Consider the following 18,025-nt stretch of genomic DNA (forward strand, 5'->3'; position numbering starts at 1 on the left):
GTTGCATTATACCTAATGATAATCAGTTTTTAGAAGGTTAAAATGGTATTTATTATTTAATCTTCTGGATAAATACATAACTCCTTAGAGTCTGACTAAAGAGATATCTGAATTGCTAGTGACTTCTGGAGGTGCAGAGAGGAAGAATCTGTGACTCTGCCCTTCCTCTGTCACTGATAATAGTCATTTTGAGGATGTCTGTGAATGTGTGCATAAAGAAAGAATACAGCAGGGTTCCTTACCTTGGCATTAATGACATTTTGGAGCAAATAGTCATTTGTTATGGTAGGCAGGGGGCCGGGGGTGAAGGCTGTCCTGTGCGTAGTAGATGTTTTGCAGCATCCCTGGGTGCTGGCACTCACTAGGTGCCAGTGGTACCCCTCTCCAGCCAGATTTGTCTGAGGACCTGGCCAAATGTCCCCTCGGGGGCAAAATCACCCATAAGAATACAGGGAAATGGGAGATGCTGAAAGAAAAAAAATTCCCATCCATGATATTTACTCCTACAAAGCAGCAGAAGAAGAGGTCCTGGGTGTGAGCAGCCCTGCAGATTAGAGAGTAGTCACTCTACAATCTGTGGAAACCTCCAGCCATACACAGGGACATCTTCTCCTTTGCATTGGGATTTTTCTGGAGACAGAAAGCTGACAAAAGATGGTCACAGTTCCTCCTTCACCTTTCTCAGGATCCTGAAGCTGGTAAAGTACTAGTGGACTTCACTTGCTGTCCTTTCTGCATTCTGCTGACCTTAGAAAGAAGTGAGGTTATATTTGATGTCCTTTTCTTTGGCCAGAAACTCGAACCAGCCTTTGGAAATACAGGGTCTTAACACGGATGGTGTATGCTTTGGGCTTTGGCATTTCCATGATTAGGTGAGTGGAAATAGGGATACTGCAGCCACCCTCCTGTTACCCTCAAAACAATCACCTATTGTTTATGCTAAGAGAGTTCTTCCAAAAGTAGATGAAAGCATGGCATATATCTTGGGGCAGAATGATAAAAGGAGGCAATTAATCTGATTAGCAAAAATCCAAAAGTTTGACCACCTACTGGGTTGGCTGGCTAGAGAACAGGGATGGTACATATTACCAGTAAGAATGTAAGATGCTGTGTAAACAGCACCTATGGAAGGGAATTTGATAATCCCTAGCAAAATTACATATATGTTTATATACTGTGTGTAATTACAATATACATTTGACCCAGAAATCCCAATTCCAGAAATCCTTCCCAAAATATAAAATGACTTATGCACAAGGTTATTCACTGCAATATTATCTGTAATAGCAAAAGACTGGAAACAAACCAAATAACCATAAGTAGGGACTAGCTGAATAAACTGGGGTAGATCCATACAATGAAACACTATGCAACTCTATAAAAGAATGAGGGCCATCTCCGGAAAATATGTCTCGTATATCTCCAGAAAATATGTGAGCTTTAAACAACAACAAAAGCACAACCAAGGTGCAGAACAGTATAGTATGCTTTTTTGTAAGATAGGTGAACTACAAATATATATTTGTATACATTTGGGAGGGGGGAAAACAGGTGAAAAGGACAGGCATGAAAGCAAAGTACTCTGAAGAATATACCTTGACTATATAGTTTTGACTTTAGAATAATATATATGTATTTTACATATTCAAAATAATTTTAAACTCAAAAGAAAAATGTGATTCCTAAAATTTGAAAAGAACTGAAGCAAATTACCTAACTGCTGGTGGTATAATCACACCAAGTAATTAATTTAATGACTTTAGAAAATACTGTTTTCACTGTACATTCACAGAGGAATATGCTCTCAGGATAAATAGATTTACAAAGAAGTCTTAAACTTCATTCAGTGCCTTATTGCTAGTAGAAATACAGATATTATTACTTTCAAACTATTCTTGTATATTACAGGTAAAAACCAATATTAGAGTTGTTATGAATGATTTTCAGAGTAAGTAGAATCCATGTAAGATTAAAGGTGAATTGGAAATAGTATGAACTTATGATTTTTCCTTTTGAAAAGTGTTTGTTATAACAGAAACAGACTCACAGATATAGAGAACAGACTTGTGGTTGCCAAGGGGGACGGGGATGGGGAAGGGAAGGATTGGGAGTTTGGGATTAGCAGATGCAAACTATTATATATAGAATGGATAAACAAGGCCTTACTGTATAGCACAGGGAACTATATTCAATATCTTGTAATAAACCATAATGGAAAATAATATGAAAAAGAATATATATATATGTATAACTGAATCACTTCACTGTGCAGCAGAAATTAACATAGTAAATCAGCTATACTTCAATAAAATAAATTTTAAAAAAATAAGTAAGTACATTTCAGGAAAAAAAAATGTTTCTTATATCCCAACAAGGAAAATTTTACATTTATTGAAGAAGGAAAAAAACATTTACTTGCTTTATCCCTTGAAAAGTCCTAGAAGTAATGATAATCGTGTACCAATGAGCACCTTTAGCATTCATATTGTACTTTTTTTTTTTTTTTTTTTGCGGTATGCGGGCCTCTCACTGTTGTGGCCTCTCCCGTTGCGGAGCACAGGCTCCGGACGCGCAGGCCCAGCGGCCATGGCTCACGGGCCTAGCCGCTCCGCGGCATGTGGGATCCTCCCGGGCCAGGGCACGAACCCGTGTCTCCTGCATCGGCAGGCGGACTCTCAACCACTGCGCCACCAGGGAAGCCCCCATATTGTACTTTTAATACATCATTTCCTATTAAAAGGAAGGACGTTCTTTGGAGGAATGACAGATATCAGGTCTGGGGCTAGAAATGTGCATGATGAGCCTGGGACACCCTTTTGTGCCAGAAGCTATTAAAGCCTAAAGTCTAATGGGACAAGTCAAAGGGAAAATGCTATCAGCATAAAGGGGCTTCTACTGGCTGAAAAAGGGACAATCTGAGCATCAGAAAAGAGTAAGACAACTACAACTGATTGAAATTCATTGATGACATATAAATCTTTTTCATTATTAGACATAACTAATTGAGTATTTGCAACATAATGAAAGAATTGAGCATTTATCCTGCCCTTCCTGCATGAATTACATTTAGTGGTGTCTTAGTCTGGCTTACCCCCTTGAAAGCTGAACCTGGGACAAGGGCTTACTTTTAGGTAGTTTATTTTGGACAACATTCTCAGGAAACAGCAGCGGATGACTAGGAGAGTGAAACAGGGCAAGTCAATATAAGGGTGTTCTTGAGTTAGTAATCACAGTGGGCAATAAGGCCTTGGGCCTGCAGGGACTCCTTGAGTTGCTATGTAGAATATACTTCATAATCGTCAGCTTGATGCAAGAGAGGAGCAGTTATCAACCAGCTTCCACCGCCCATTGATCCATATTTCCCCCTTGGGACCTTAGCCCCCTCACATTTCTAAGCTATCCTATGAGTGCTAGCAGATGTACCACCTTCATGGAGTCAGAGGAACTCAGGGGTAGAATGTGAGATGTATCAGGAGAGATGCTGTCAGGTTACACCTGCAGGAAGCAGGTTGCTTCAGCAATGGCTGTAGTAGGAGGCAGGCTGAGAGGATGTGAAACTGGGAACAACTGCCTTTTCTACTGTGGTAACCAAATAGCTCAGGCTGGCGAAAGAAAGTTTATAACCCAGTTCCACCTAATAGAAGGAGAATAAAGGATAAGATTAGGGGATCACCATATTGTAATTCCTTACAAAATAATCAATTCAGACAACAATCATCAGTAGATGAGAGGTTGGTGGGGAACTTTGCAATGGAGGCCTCAGGCTGACACCACCTGCAACCACTAACCACTGACAGCATCACTAGGAGTTGGGAGTCCACATAGATGTGCCTCCTGGTGTGGTGCATTATGAAGTATCCAAACCAACTATGAAATATTCTTGCCCATATAGTTGAATCTAAATCTCATCAAGCCTGTAGGTCTACCTTCCAATTTTCTAGAAACATAGGAGGGAGATGAACAAGTGAAATAGCTTCACAAGGAAGCCAACAGACCAATCCAGCATGTAAGATATTCTACAACTGACAGAATTTATTCAACAAGACAAGAGGGTAAAATGGGAACGAGCACAAGGAAAGATTTAAGTTGAAAGATTTTTAAGGGGCATATACCAAACCAAATGTAATGTGTAGACTTTGTTTAAATCCTGACTCTATCAAACCAACTGTAAAAAAGTAAGTTTTGAGACATTTAAAGAAATCTGAGCCATAGTTTTGATATATTAGATATTGCAAAAGAATTATTAATTTTATATGTGAGTCTACAAGAAAAATGTCCATATTTTTAAGTGATACATACTAAAGTATATAGGGATAGAATAATGCAGTGTCAGGAACTTGCTTTATGACACTTCAGGAGGGGAAAAAAATAGATAAAGCAAGTATGCTAAAATCTAGAAAGTTGTTGATTTAGGATGATGAGTATATGGTATTTGTTATTCAATTTCATGTATGATTGAATATTTGCATAATTAAAAAAATTTTAAGAGACAAGTAAATATCCTCATCCCTTTTTTATAAATGGAAGGAAGTCAAATGAATCGCCCAAAGTCATAAAGCTGGAAAGTGGTAGAGCTAGATTTAAAGCTCATCTCACTCCTTCCCCTGTTGTCTTCAGAGCTGAATGCATTTATTTATTTGTTTGTTTATTTTCCAGCTTCAGGTACACATAATTGTTTTTTGTTTTTTGGTTTTTTTTTTTGCGGTAAGCAGGCCTCTCACTATTGTGGCCTCTCCCGTTTCGGAGCACAGGCTCCGGACGCGCAGGACCAGCGGCCATGACTCACGGGCCCAGCCGCTCCACGGCATGTGGGATCTTCCCGGACCGGGGCACGAACCCGTGTCCCCTGCATCGGCAGGTGGACTCTCAACCACTGCACCACTAAGGAAGCCCAACATAATTGCTTCTTAACACACTTTCATCATTGGTCCATGCATTGTTCTTTTTTATTTTATTATGGTGGTAGTCAGCTTCCAAGATGGTGCCCAGTGACCCCTGCATCCGAATAGTTGTACCTTGTATGGTCCCCTTCCACCTTGTCTCAAGTTGGTATGTGTGATCAATAGCATGCAGCAAAAGTGATGGTGTGTTAATTCAATATTAGTTTTATGAAAGACATTGCAGCTTCCCTCTTGGTCTCTCTCTTTCTCATATTCTCTCTGTCTCTGTCTCTGTCTGTCTCTTTCTCTCTCTCTCATTACTTGCTCTAGTGGGGGAAGCCATGTCATGAGCAGTCCTATGAAGAGGCCCATGTGTTGAGGAACTGAGCCTTTTGCCAGGAGCCATGTGAATGAGCCATCTTGGAAGCAGATCCTCCAGCTCTTTTAGAGACTGCAGCCCTGACTCACAGCTTTACTGTAACCTCGTGAGAAACTCTGAGCCAAACCACCCAGCCAAGATGCACCCAGATGCCTGACCCAAGGAACTATGTGAAATAACAAATATTGTTTTAAGTTGCTAAGTTATAGGATAATTTGTTATGCTACAATTAAAAAACTATAAATCTTTTATAAATTATAATTATAATTATATAATTCATAATTATAAATCTTTGTAAAATATAATATATATAGTGAACCCACCACCAGCACAAGCACTAGAATATTGACAATAGCTTACTTCTGACAGTGTGGCCTTCCTCCATCCCATTCTCCTAACTTCCTAATCCAAGGTTATCTTTATCCTTAATTAGTATTTATCATTCCCATGATTTTTAAGATACGTAGTTTAATACTATATGTATTCCTAAAAGGTATATTATTTAGTTTGTTATTTTTAGCTTAAAAAGGAGATCCCATGCTAGATGTAATTTTCTGTGACTTTTTAAATTTACTCAACATTATTTTCCTGAGATTCACCCATATTGATGTTTATAGTGGCAGTTCATTTGTTTTGACTGCTGTTTAATATCCATACCACACTTTATCCCTTCTCCTGTCAATGGACATTTGGATTGCTTCCAGATGTTTTTCTTTTTTCTGTTACAACAATATTGCCATGAAGAGGTTTACAAATGCCTCCAGGTTCACATGTTAAAAGAGTTTACATCTAGCATTGGAATTACTGGGTTGTAGGATATGTGAATATTCAACTTTAACAGATAATGCCAAAGAGCTTTCCAAAGTGGCTTTTCCAATTTACACTTCCACCAGCTATTTACAAGAGATCCTGTTGATCACTCCCTCTCAACATTTGATATTGTCAGACTTCTTAAAATTTCCAACAAATGGGTATAAAATGGAATCTCATTACGGTAGAAATCTGCATTTCACACATCACTGAATGTCCTCTCCATCTTACAGATTAACCTTCAAAGATGATGTGGGAGAGTGTATATGACTATAACTCTTCATTTTAATTTTCCTTCTCAAAACCTCCCTATGTTCACATGTTCTTTCTTGACATCTAATGTTCTGAATGTTTTACCTTAGAACAACTCTAATTAGGGAGGAAATGGACCAAGACAGCTCTCCTTTTTTCCTAGTTTCTCTCCCTACAGAACAGCAATGTGGAATTGACTAGCAATGCTGCTAGTGAATGTCACACTAGGATTAGCTCAGTGGGTGGGGGAAAAACTTGGTCCTTTTCTTTTACAAAGACTCCTTCCAGGAGACTATTTTCTTTTAGGAACTTGGAATGGAAAAAAAAAAAAAAAAATCTGCTGAGACTGTTTTTACTTGAACGTAGACAGCATTAAAAACGGTGAGCAACACCATACGGAGAGCTCTGCCGCGCATGCTCCCACTGCTTTGGTTTCCATCTCTAACTTTGTTTCCTGACCCTGCGCGCCCTCCTCACTTTCTAGGAAGCCCAGCTTAATTTTCAAAGGATGTTTGTAAAGTTTATCTGTATTTCTGGATGTCTATAGTAGAGACGTTTTCTGTTCTCTAATTTACCATAAAGGTCTGATCTGGAAGTTTCCACCCTCGTTGTCCTCTCTTTCTCTTTTCCTTCACTTAAAAAAAAAAAAATTAAACTTTTTTATTTTGGAATAAATTTAGATTTACAGAAAAGTTGAAAAAAATGGCTAGCAATCTGAGTTCTACAGTTCTGTTCTGAATCAGTGTATGATCATAGGCTAGTCATTAACCCTTCTGAGTTTAAAATTACTAATCTGTAAAACAAAAGTAAATGATCTCTGAGGTCCAGTTAAGTATCAAAATGTTTTTATTCCATGATTAAAATTAACCAGTAGACTAATCTGGTCCTTATGGTCATTTCCGTATCTCTCTGTCTCTCTGATCCAAACAACCCAACTGATCTTGGCATTAACATAGGTTGTAACACCAGGCCCATAAGGAAGATTTCAGAGAGGACCCTATCATTCTTCTTTAATGGTTCTGTTTGTCATTGCATCCCCACTCTTAATACAGTGTCTGCTGAAGAATAGACACCACATAAATATTTGTTGGTCAGTTGAATGAATACTGAATGAATGAGCTGGGCCTTATTCTCCATTCCTATCTTTACTCCATCATCACACTCAAGTTCAGAAGTTATTTTAGTTGTATTTTATTTATGATAAGATCAGTAAACCCAGAGCAAAGAATGTCTCCATGACTACAAATTCAGCTAGTTCCCCATTGCCACTTAAACATTTCTCATGAAGACCAAAAAGTCTCCATAACTAACTGAATCAAAATCTCTGGACTTGAGGACCAGGTATCAGTATTTTTCAAATACCCCTCAGGAGATTCTAATATGCAGCCAGGGTTGAGAATAACTATTCTAGAAAAATGATAATCTAACCATTTTTACTATTATTTCTTGTTGGTTCTCTCTCTCTCTCTCTCTCCTTCTCTCTCTCCCTTCCTATCTACTTTCCTTCTTTATTTTCTTTCTTTTTTAAGAAAAATAAATATATAGGTCAGACTTCATCCCCTAAGGTTCTAGAGAAATTGTGATAGAATTCTACATATAGAAAAATCCTCCTTTTGTTGCATAGAATGCATACATAGGTAACATCAGGCAGAAGGGGGTCAAGACGTACTGCATTTATTATACACAGAAAGGTTGACAACTTCAAATTATAGAGTTGTCAAGGCATCTTATCAGTAACTGCTGCCTTATAGTAATAAATATAACTCCTAAATTACCTGAAAATATTTTCTCTGTCTTAAAATGCAGCTTTCTTCTAAAATTGGAAAATGGAAAATTCAAGGATGGATGTATCTATGGATGAACAATCAAATCAATATGGTCAGTTAATTCTAAAAAATCATTTTTCACAAATTTACTGAAACAACTCAGTCAAGTCATTCTTTTCATAAGTTCAATGACCAAGTCTACTAAATAAGTCAATCTGAAGCCCCATGTAGACTCACACTAAGTCTTATCTCGAAATAGCTATTCAAAGTCCCCCAAATTAAAGTCATTATATGCAAAGGCTATTATGGTATGGCCCATAGATAAATATATCTTTAAAAGCTATTTTTTCCCAAATAAAGATAATGTATCTGAAATGAGAGGGAGAAAGAGAAAGAGATTCCATTATTAAACCTGGAAATATAGAAGCAGTGGTATCAACTTGCTGGGCTGATGAAAATTTGCAAAAGACCATCTGAGATCAGATGATTAGGAAAATATCATGTAAGGTCATTTCCCAACAGCTGACATCCACATAAAAGAGATGTCATTGTCAACTACTACGGTGTCAGAGCTCTTTCTCAAAAGTACCCTGGTTTAAATCAATCAGAAGAGCTCGCTGTGATGTTTTCTGTTCTTTGAAATCATGCCATAAGCACACATCTGTAATAAATATGTTTGAGTATTATAGGGCTGGTATGAGCACATTGGGAGTAATAGGTTTGAAGTGCATAACAAATAAAAGGAACATGCTGATGTCAAAGGGAGTAAGAGTTGCTTTATTTTTCTAAGAATGAAAGAGACTGGGTCCCCAAAGTCTAAACAAAGAACAACTCTACAAGACACTCTTTCCATGGAGAGTGACAGAGCTTGGTGATTAAGGGATCAAACACAAGAGCCAGATTCCCTGCATTTGAATCCCAGCCTTACTATTCACCAATAGTGTAAAACTGGGCAAATTATGTAATTTACTCTCAGTGCTGTGGTTTTCTTAGTTGTAAAATGGGAAGAACAATATTACCTATATTAATGGGTAATTTTGAATATTAGCATGAGGTCATAAACATAAAGTACCTAGATCAGTGGCTGGCAAATAGGAAACTTACGTCACAAATGCCCATCGTTCTCCACTTTCAACCATAGGTCCTCCTGACTTCAAATCAGTAAAAAATAAAGATATAAAGTGCTTTTGTTTCTTATACTTCTAGGAGAATGGCTATTTTTTTTTTTTTTTTAAAGGGCCTTCGGCTGCTTTATTTATTTATTTATTTATTTTTTGCGGTACGCGGGCCCCTCACTGTTGTGGCCTCTCCCGTTGCGGAGCACAGGCTCCGGACCCGCAGGCTCAGCGGCCATGGCTCACGGGCCCCGCCCCCCCGCGGCATGTGGGATCTTCCCGGACCGGGGCACGAACCCGTGTCCCCTGCATCGGCAGGCGGATTCTCAACCACTGCGCCACCAGGGAAGCCCCGAGAATGGCTATTTTTAACTCCAGAACAAATCATACAATTTACCCACATAGTATACACATGTACGTACAAAAGACAATTGAAATGCTGTGTTGCTCGTGAATATTATGGTGATGTTATTTTAAGGATGTTGCAAGTTACAGGGCTTAGAACTTACTTTATTTTAGGTAGAAATCCATTCACTTTTGAAGCCCTCTTTTGAATTATTAGACTTCTCTTACAGAGGTCTTTTTGTGATATTTTTAAATGGGTATTCTTTTACTTTTTATTACTTTCTATTAGTTTTCAAACTTTACACAAAAGTAGAAAAAATAGGATAATGAGACCATATGTACTTATTATCCGGTTTGGGCAGTTATCCACATTTTTCACTCCCCTTCCTAACAGTGCTGGATTATTTTGAAGCAACTCCCAGATATCATATTTTGCCTCTAAATATTTCAGAATTTATTTACAAGAAATGAAGACTTCCTTTTTAAAAAAGTAATCACAATACAATTGCACCTAACAAAATGACCAAAATTCTTAACATTCAAATTGTCTCAAAAATGTCTTTATATGGGTGATTTGTTTAAGTTAAGATCCGAACAATGTGAAACGGGTAGTTTAAGTTGTAGCTATTTGGTTTTATATGTTGGAAGATGTTTCAGCTTCATACTTTTTCTGAAGGGAAATGAATGACCACAGCTGCAATTTGAAGTTGGAATCATCATAATAATAGAGGAGAGAAAGCTAGAGTAAGAAGTGGGAGTCTCACAGTAGGTTTGGGCTTTACTTGTAACACTGACCCAGGGGTCTATTTCATGACAGTAGATTCTTTTGCTACTGTAGAAAGAAGAAAAACAATTCTTCTAAAGTACTTGTGATATAGGAAGCATATGGAGTTTAAAAAACAGCCTGTCTGTGGGCATTCCAAGACACTGAAGCTGAATGAACTGGTCAACATCTCAATCTTTGAAGTCCCCTGGGCATAGAACTCTCTCCTGTTTTTCATTTATCCCAGGCTGTAAGAGAGACAGTCTCTTCTTTAAAAATATTTCAAAAGGATTTGTTGGTGATATTTGCACCTTCGTTCTCATATTTTATAATCACGTCTCAGGTTTTTTTTTCTCTACAGGACTATTTGCATGCCTCTTAAGGCTCGAATCTAATGTTTTTATTGGACCTCATTGTTTTTAATATTGATTTAATATGACTGCCATTGAAGGCCCCAAGCGTTTTTACAAGGAGACACTTTATAATTCCTTTATAGGTTACTTGTAATTATCAGAATAAATGAGATATCCCTTTCAAAGGAGGTGGATAGGAAATAAGTAACAAAGGTAGTATTTATATAGATAAAATGTTAACATATTTGTACAGTGTGGCGGGAATCTAAAAATAAATGAACTCACATCCTCTGTGGATTCCTACAATATAACCTCTTGCAGCTATGAAAGCTAGTGAGAAAATCATCTTTATTGATTAGGAACTCAAAATAGAGTCTTTTATCTTGCATACTTCTTTTCCTCGGGTCCCATTTATTATTGTAAAATTACTACTGCTTCTATATTTCTCTTTATAATGCCTTCTGGAGTATGGTTTGTTAAAACTGTATAGAGCGATAGTTAAGATACTAGGCTCTGGAACCAGGCTAAATCTAAATCTTGGTTCTATCACTTCCCAGCTGAATGTCTTTGGGCAAGTCACTTAACCTTTCTATGCTTTGGTTCATTCATGTGTAAAATGGGTGTAAAATAACTATATACCTACCTTATTATAAAATATTTTTTATTATAGTTCAGCAAATACTCACTCCCATCTCCCTTGGGGTATGACCCCCACCCCACCCCACTGATGTTGGTCTTGGTCATGGAATACTGGTAGAAGTGACAGTGTGCCAGTTCCATGCCTGGCAGCATGTGTTTTCACTTGCCCTCTTGTTCTCCTACTGTCACCATGAGGAGAATATGCCCCAGGTAGCTGTTCTTCCCCAAATAATGAGACACTTATAGAGCAGATCTAACCTAACACGCACCCTGGAGCCGGTCTCCCCTGCCCACAGCCTGAAGTAAAGTTGTGCAGCAGAGCTCAGCCTAGATCACCCAAACAACAGCTGGCCTGCAGAGGGATGAAAAAGAGAATACATGCCTGTTGCTGCAAGGTACTGGATTTTGGGGTGGCTGTTACGAAGCATTATTGCAGCAGTAGCTGACTAATACATAAGACTATTGTGAGGAACAACTAAGATAGTTTAGATAAATCATTTAGCCTAGTGCTAGGCATATAGTCAGTGCTCTGCTCAATTAATGTTTACTATTATTATTATTATCATAATCATCATTTTCATTTTTTTCTGGATAAAAATATCCAAATTATATATTGTGATTAATTTATACATATTCAGTGTTAGACCATATACTGTGAACAATGCTCTGAGTCAGCACCAACACTGCTCCTGGCATTGGCAATAGATGGTGCTTGTTCTGGCAGATGCTGACATCTCTGAAACTCTGTGGCTCATGTGGTTCCACCTCTTCCCTCCTTCAGCCTATTCATTCTCTTATCTAGTTTGGAGAATATTAAAAACCTGTTTCAGAAGCATACATTTAAATATTTCATCTTATGTTTATGCCAGTGGCTACTGAACTCCATTTTTGCTATCTTTGTTCGCTGTTGGCCTCCAAATAATAGAATACTATTATCTAGTATATGGGCTATGGAGGGGAACAGATAGAGAAGGAAGTCCTCTGGGATATAAGTCAGGAAATTATATAAGGTGTAAGGTGTGGGGACAGATGAGAAGTAATGAAAAGTCCCAGCTTGCCTTTTATGTAGTTTGAACTTCGCTTGCTATATAAATTTTAGTTTCCATTACAGTTAATACCTAAGGTTAGACTGTTACATATAATGTGTTAAAAAGAAAAGGTGTGTATCAAGAACTCTCACTAAAAATATGAACTCCACATCATCATGTACATAAAATCAAGTCAACAAATATTTATTGGGCACTTGCAAAATATCTTGTGCTGATATGTGATAACATATAATACATACCATATTTTATTGATCCTAAGACACACATTGGTCCACATTTTAACGCCTCTGAAACCAACATGCAGCTTACAATTGATGGTATGTGGTAGGTTAATTGTCATAGCTTTTGCTGTGATTATCGATATCTCATTGGCTTACTATGAAACCTATTTCTTATTCACATTATGTAGGGCTGTGGGTTGGCTGTGGCTCCACTGGCCTTTGCTCTGGTTGGTTTGACTGGGCTTGGCTTACCTCTGCACAGCTACATATGTCGTTCTAGAATCCAGGTGGAAGGACTAGCCACTTTCTGGGACTATTCTACCATTATCTCATGGTTGAGGGAAGGAGCAAAAGCTGAATCTCACCTCACAAGCACATTTAAAACTGCCTGGATATGGCCTTTGTCACGTCTGTTCACATTCAGTTGGTCAAAGCAAGTCACATGGTCAATCCTGACAATGGAGCAGGGGAAATGTACTCCACCCACCCTGAGGCTGGGAAGGGGCTGTGGGCACAGAGGAATAATAACGCAATGTACCACAGCAGCATTTTTTCTTTTTTCATGGTACATAAAACAATGGTGTGTCTCACAATAGCTGGCATCTTAGAGGCAATGTAATACGATAATCTATATTAGGATTTAAGAGAATCTGTTCTTTAGGCATAATATTTTTATGAGCTCGTTTTTACTTTTCTCTAGTTGGGTTTTAAAGGCTAAAGGCAGAGATTCATTTACTGTTTCTGTGTTTCTATTTCCTCACTAAATCAGAACACTTAATAATGAAGGTATAAGAGACTTATTGACATTCTTTTGTTAATCCTGAGTTAAGTCATTATTGTTACCGAATTTACCCTAATTTCAGCAGGTAAAGGAGGCTGAATTATGAAAAGTGATCCAAGGACTAGGCTCTTGACATCATTTATTATTAATTCATTTGTTAACTTATTTGCACAACAGATACTTATAGAGCACCTACTACATGCAGGCACTTTCCTGGCACAGGAGATTCAGCAGGAAATAAGGCAGACAACAGTCTCGATCTTATGGAGATTGTATTCTAGTGGAGAGTGACAGACAACAAACAGATAAGTGAGAAAATTTAATGTGCTGAGAGTACCATGAAGAATGGAACTCATTCATGATTATGTAATAGAGAACAACACAGGGGTAGGTGTTTTAGATGAAACAATGAAACCTGGTAGCAGGGAGTCAGCCATGGGGGACTCCTGGTGGGGGAAAGCATTCCAAGCAGAGGGAACAGCAAGTGCAAAGACCTCAGGGTAGTAGAAGAGAAGAAAGAAGATCAATGTGGCTAGAACATGGTAAACAAGGAGCTGAGTAAGTTAACGTATAGGTTGGGCTGTTGTAGTAAAGAGACCAAAAAATGAGATGATTTAATGCAAGATATAGCCCTGTGTCTTGCTCATGTTAAAGACAAGACAGACCTGGCTTAATGGTATTGGGGACCAATGCTCTTTTTATCCTGTTGCTTTGCCATGCTTACCATGAGACTTCCATCTTGCAACTTGAGATGGCTAGTCCAGCTTCTCCTCTTTAACCATCATACTGGTATTCTAGTCAACAGAAATGAGGGGAAGGGGAACAGAAGCCACATCCCTTCTATTTAAAGGCACAACTTGGGAGTTACACACATCTCTTTGTTCACATCCTATTGGCTAGAATTTGCCATATGACCAAATCTAGTTGTGAGGGAGGCTAGAAAATATGGTCATTAGTTTGAATTCATATATCTGGATAAACTTTGGTGACTCTATTTCTAAACAAAGTAGAGACAATTAGCTGTTAAGGGACAACTAGTAGTCTTTTCCATAAAGTGAGTGGTAGATAAAATTAGTAATATAGGCAGAATTCTAAGTATGTAGAGCCTTTCCGGTCATGGCAAGGAGTTTGGATTGTATTTTAAGTATGTGTATTAGTTATCTATTGTTGCTAACAGATTTTCCCCAAAACATAATAGCTTCAAACCATTATTATCTCATAGTTTCTGTGAGTCAGGAATTTGGGAGCCAAATAGCTGGGTGGTTTTGACTCAGGGCCTCTCAGATAATTGGAGTCAAGATATTGACTATGGCTACAGTCATCTGAAGGCTTGACTGAGGCTGGAGGATCTGCTTCCAAGATGGAGCATTCAATTGGCTATTGGCAGAAGCCCTCAGTTCCTTGCTGACTGTTGGCAGAGGGCTTCAGTTTTTCACCATATGGACCTCTTTGTAGGGCTGCTTGAATGTGACATGGTATCTGTCTTCCCCCAAGTAAGTGACTGATTCAAGAAAAGAGAGCAAGAAGGAAACCACAATATCTTTTATGTCCTAATCTTGGACATCACACACCATCACTTTTGCCACATTCTGTTTCTTACAAGCAAGTCACTAAGAATAGCCCATAATCAAGGGGAGAGGAATCAAGCTTTATTTTTTCAAGGGAGAAGCAACAAAGAATTTATGGACATATTTTAAAACCATCACAGTGTGACAGGAAGTCACTGGAACATTTTCAGCAAGAGGGTGCAAGTTCTGTTTTACATTTTTGAAGAAATGTCTGGTTGCTTTGTGGAGAATGGACTGCACAGGGACAAGAGTGGAAGCAAGGAGCCCAGGTAGGTGGCAGTTACTTAGTTTTGGCAATAAATAAATGGGCCTAAGATTAGGATGGGTGTGGTGGAATTAGAGAGGATACTGAGATTCAGGCTATGTTTCAGAAGTAGAGCAGACAGGACCTCATAAGATACTGCAGATTCTAATGTTATTGGGTATCATTTCCTTTTCAGATTTTCAATTGCAGTGTTTTCTTAAATTGACTGATCATCAGAATCCTTGGAGAGCTTTTAAAATATGAATTACTGGTCTTTACTTCCAGACAATCTACTTCAATAGGTCTGGGCTGGGGAGATGATCAATCAAAACTGAAATCCACTGCTCCACTTATTCAATGAGCCAATTAGAAGTGCAATTTTTATTGTTGTTTTTGCAAAAAGGAGTTAGTTACTATGCACTGGGCTCTATTATCCAAATACTCACTTTTTTCACACAATCTCCCCTCCCCTCTGTTCAGTCAGATACCAATTCCTATGGATTCTGTCTCTAAGGTAACTCGTAGAAAGAATTCCCTCCAACTACCACTGCAATAGTCTAAGCAATAATTTATTACCTGTTGGACTTTTACAAACACCTCTTATGCAATTTCCTACTTCTGGTCTCTTCTTCTGCCTTTTACCTATTGTCAAAGTGATCTTCCTGTCCCACATTTATGATCTTATCACCTTCTAAAAAAGACTCAGTGGCTTCCTAGGACTCTCAGAAAGAAGTCCACTGTCCTTTAGGATGGTATTTGCAGCCATTGACAGTCTGGTTCTATCCTACATTTGGGGTGATCTCATAGCCTCCTTTAACATACTCATCACTGAATTATTCCACCTTCCCTTTACTCCATTTGCACTTTCACGTCTTGACACTTTTCTTCATACTGTTCTTCCTGCCTAGGATGCTCCTCCTCCCTCCCTCATCTGGCAATATCCTACTTCTCATTCCTTAAGGCCCAACTCAGAAGGTTGCCATCTCTATCCTTCACTCAGAATTAGTCATCCCATTTTCTTTTTTTTTTTTTTTGCAGTACGCGGGCCTCTCACTGTTGTGGCCTCTCCCGTTGCGGAGCACAGGCTCCGGACGCGCAGGCTCAGCGACCATGGCTCACGGGCCCAGCCGCTCCGCGGCATGTGGGATCTTCCCGGACGAGGGCACGAACCCGTATCCCCTGCATCGGCAGGCGGACTCTCAACCACTGCGCCACCAGGGAAGCCCAGTCATCCCATTTTCTGAATTCCCATCTCATTTTAAAAACACCTCTTATTATTTATGTTTATGTTCACAGTGCCTAGTAGTATGCTTGCCCTTAGTAGGCTCCAAAAAAAAAAAAAGTTTATGTGGACAGAATTTATTTCCTCCTCTTTATCTAACTTTTATGCAATGGAGAAAACAAAAGGCAAATTCATATCAGAAGTTTGGCTAATGAACGAATATTGGATGCTTTCATGGCTGTGACATTTTCAAGATCAAATCATATTATATGTTTCTGCATTTGTAATTGAATATATAGCCATTTCCCCTTTATGTTAAGAGGTGATAAATCTTTTTAAAAAAATAAGCATTATAATAAAAATTTGCAAAAGGATCAGCCTAAAATGAAAAAAAAAAAAGAAGTTTGGCTAATGAAATGTACATGGAACATATACCCTGAGATCTGTACACATTCAGCACAGTCTACACCAACTGCACTTTACAACCACATATGGTGGCATCAGTAATTCTGAGGAATTACAAAATCTTCACAATCCAAATATTTTATTAAGAATTCCAGTGACAAGATCTGAAATATAAAGGCTTGTGGGTCTTTTTAAAGGCTTAATCACATTTAGTTAGAAATTTAAGTTAACAAGAACATTCCATTCCCTAAACATTCCAATTAATTGCTGTTTAGCATATGGGTTACCAAATTTGCCTTTTTGAAGTCTGCATTTAGAGATTGAAAATAAATCTATTAGGATGAAATTCTAGGTCAGTCAGGTTTTGATTTGCAATATTTAATGTTTGCACAATTCCACCTTTGCCTGACCTTTCAAAATTATTTTAACAGCCCTACATTTACTTTCCTAATGGAATGATTTGCTACAAAGTGGCTACAGCTGGTAGTCTGGAAGGACATTATAACATTCCTTTGGCTGTCAAAATCCATCTGTCCTTGCGTTTAGGGGAATTCTTCATCGCGTGTGATCTTGGGATATAAGACCTCACTTTCCACTGTGGATGCCAAACAGTTCGAATCTCACTCTCCCCACCCCCTGGAATATGGAACAGGGGCTCCAACACCTGGCCGTGGACCTTCCCATCCAGGCCTGTGCACCCTGAGGTGAAGATGAAGGAGAAGCATCTGGTGAAGCTCATGGGGTCAGCATGATGTCCAGTTGTCATTTCTAGAAGGTGTGGTATAGCAGAAGCAGAGATGGTGGCATCTTGGATAGGGTGTTCCTGTGGCCTGGCCTCCTGAGGCCCTGGGGTCTTGCCTGTTTCCCAAGCCTGTTCTCCCAGCCTCTTGGATTCTGTGAACCCCCTTTCCTCCAACATTTTTTTTCTTTACAGTTAGAGCTCGTTTTGTTACTTGCAAGCAAGACTCCTCACCAAAACCATTGGTATACAAGGTGGCGGGGAGAATTCTAGACTCTACTCAGACTGCTGGCCCACTTACTAGGCAAATGCTGAATGTCTTAACTCTCCATTTCCTCATCTGCAAAATGGAACACAATCTGTAATTGTGTCAACTGTGTGAAGATTGAATAAAATAATCTCTGTAAAATATTAAGCATGGTCCCTGGTGCATAAAAAGCATTCAATAAATAGTAGCTTTTGTATTGCTAAATTCTATATAATTGTCCACATGT

This window comes from Kogia breviceps, chromosome 13 (assembly GCF_026419965.1).
Source record: "Kogia breviceps isolate mKogBre1 chromosome 13, mKogBre1 haplotype 1, whole genome shotgun sequence".
Classification (NCBI taxonomy): domain Eukaryota; kingdom Metazoa; phylum Chordata; class Mammalia; order Artiodactyla; family Physeteridae; genus Kogia; species Kogia breviceps.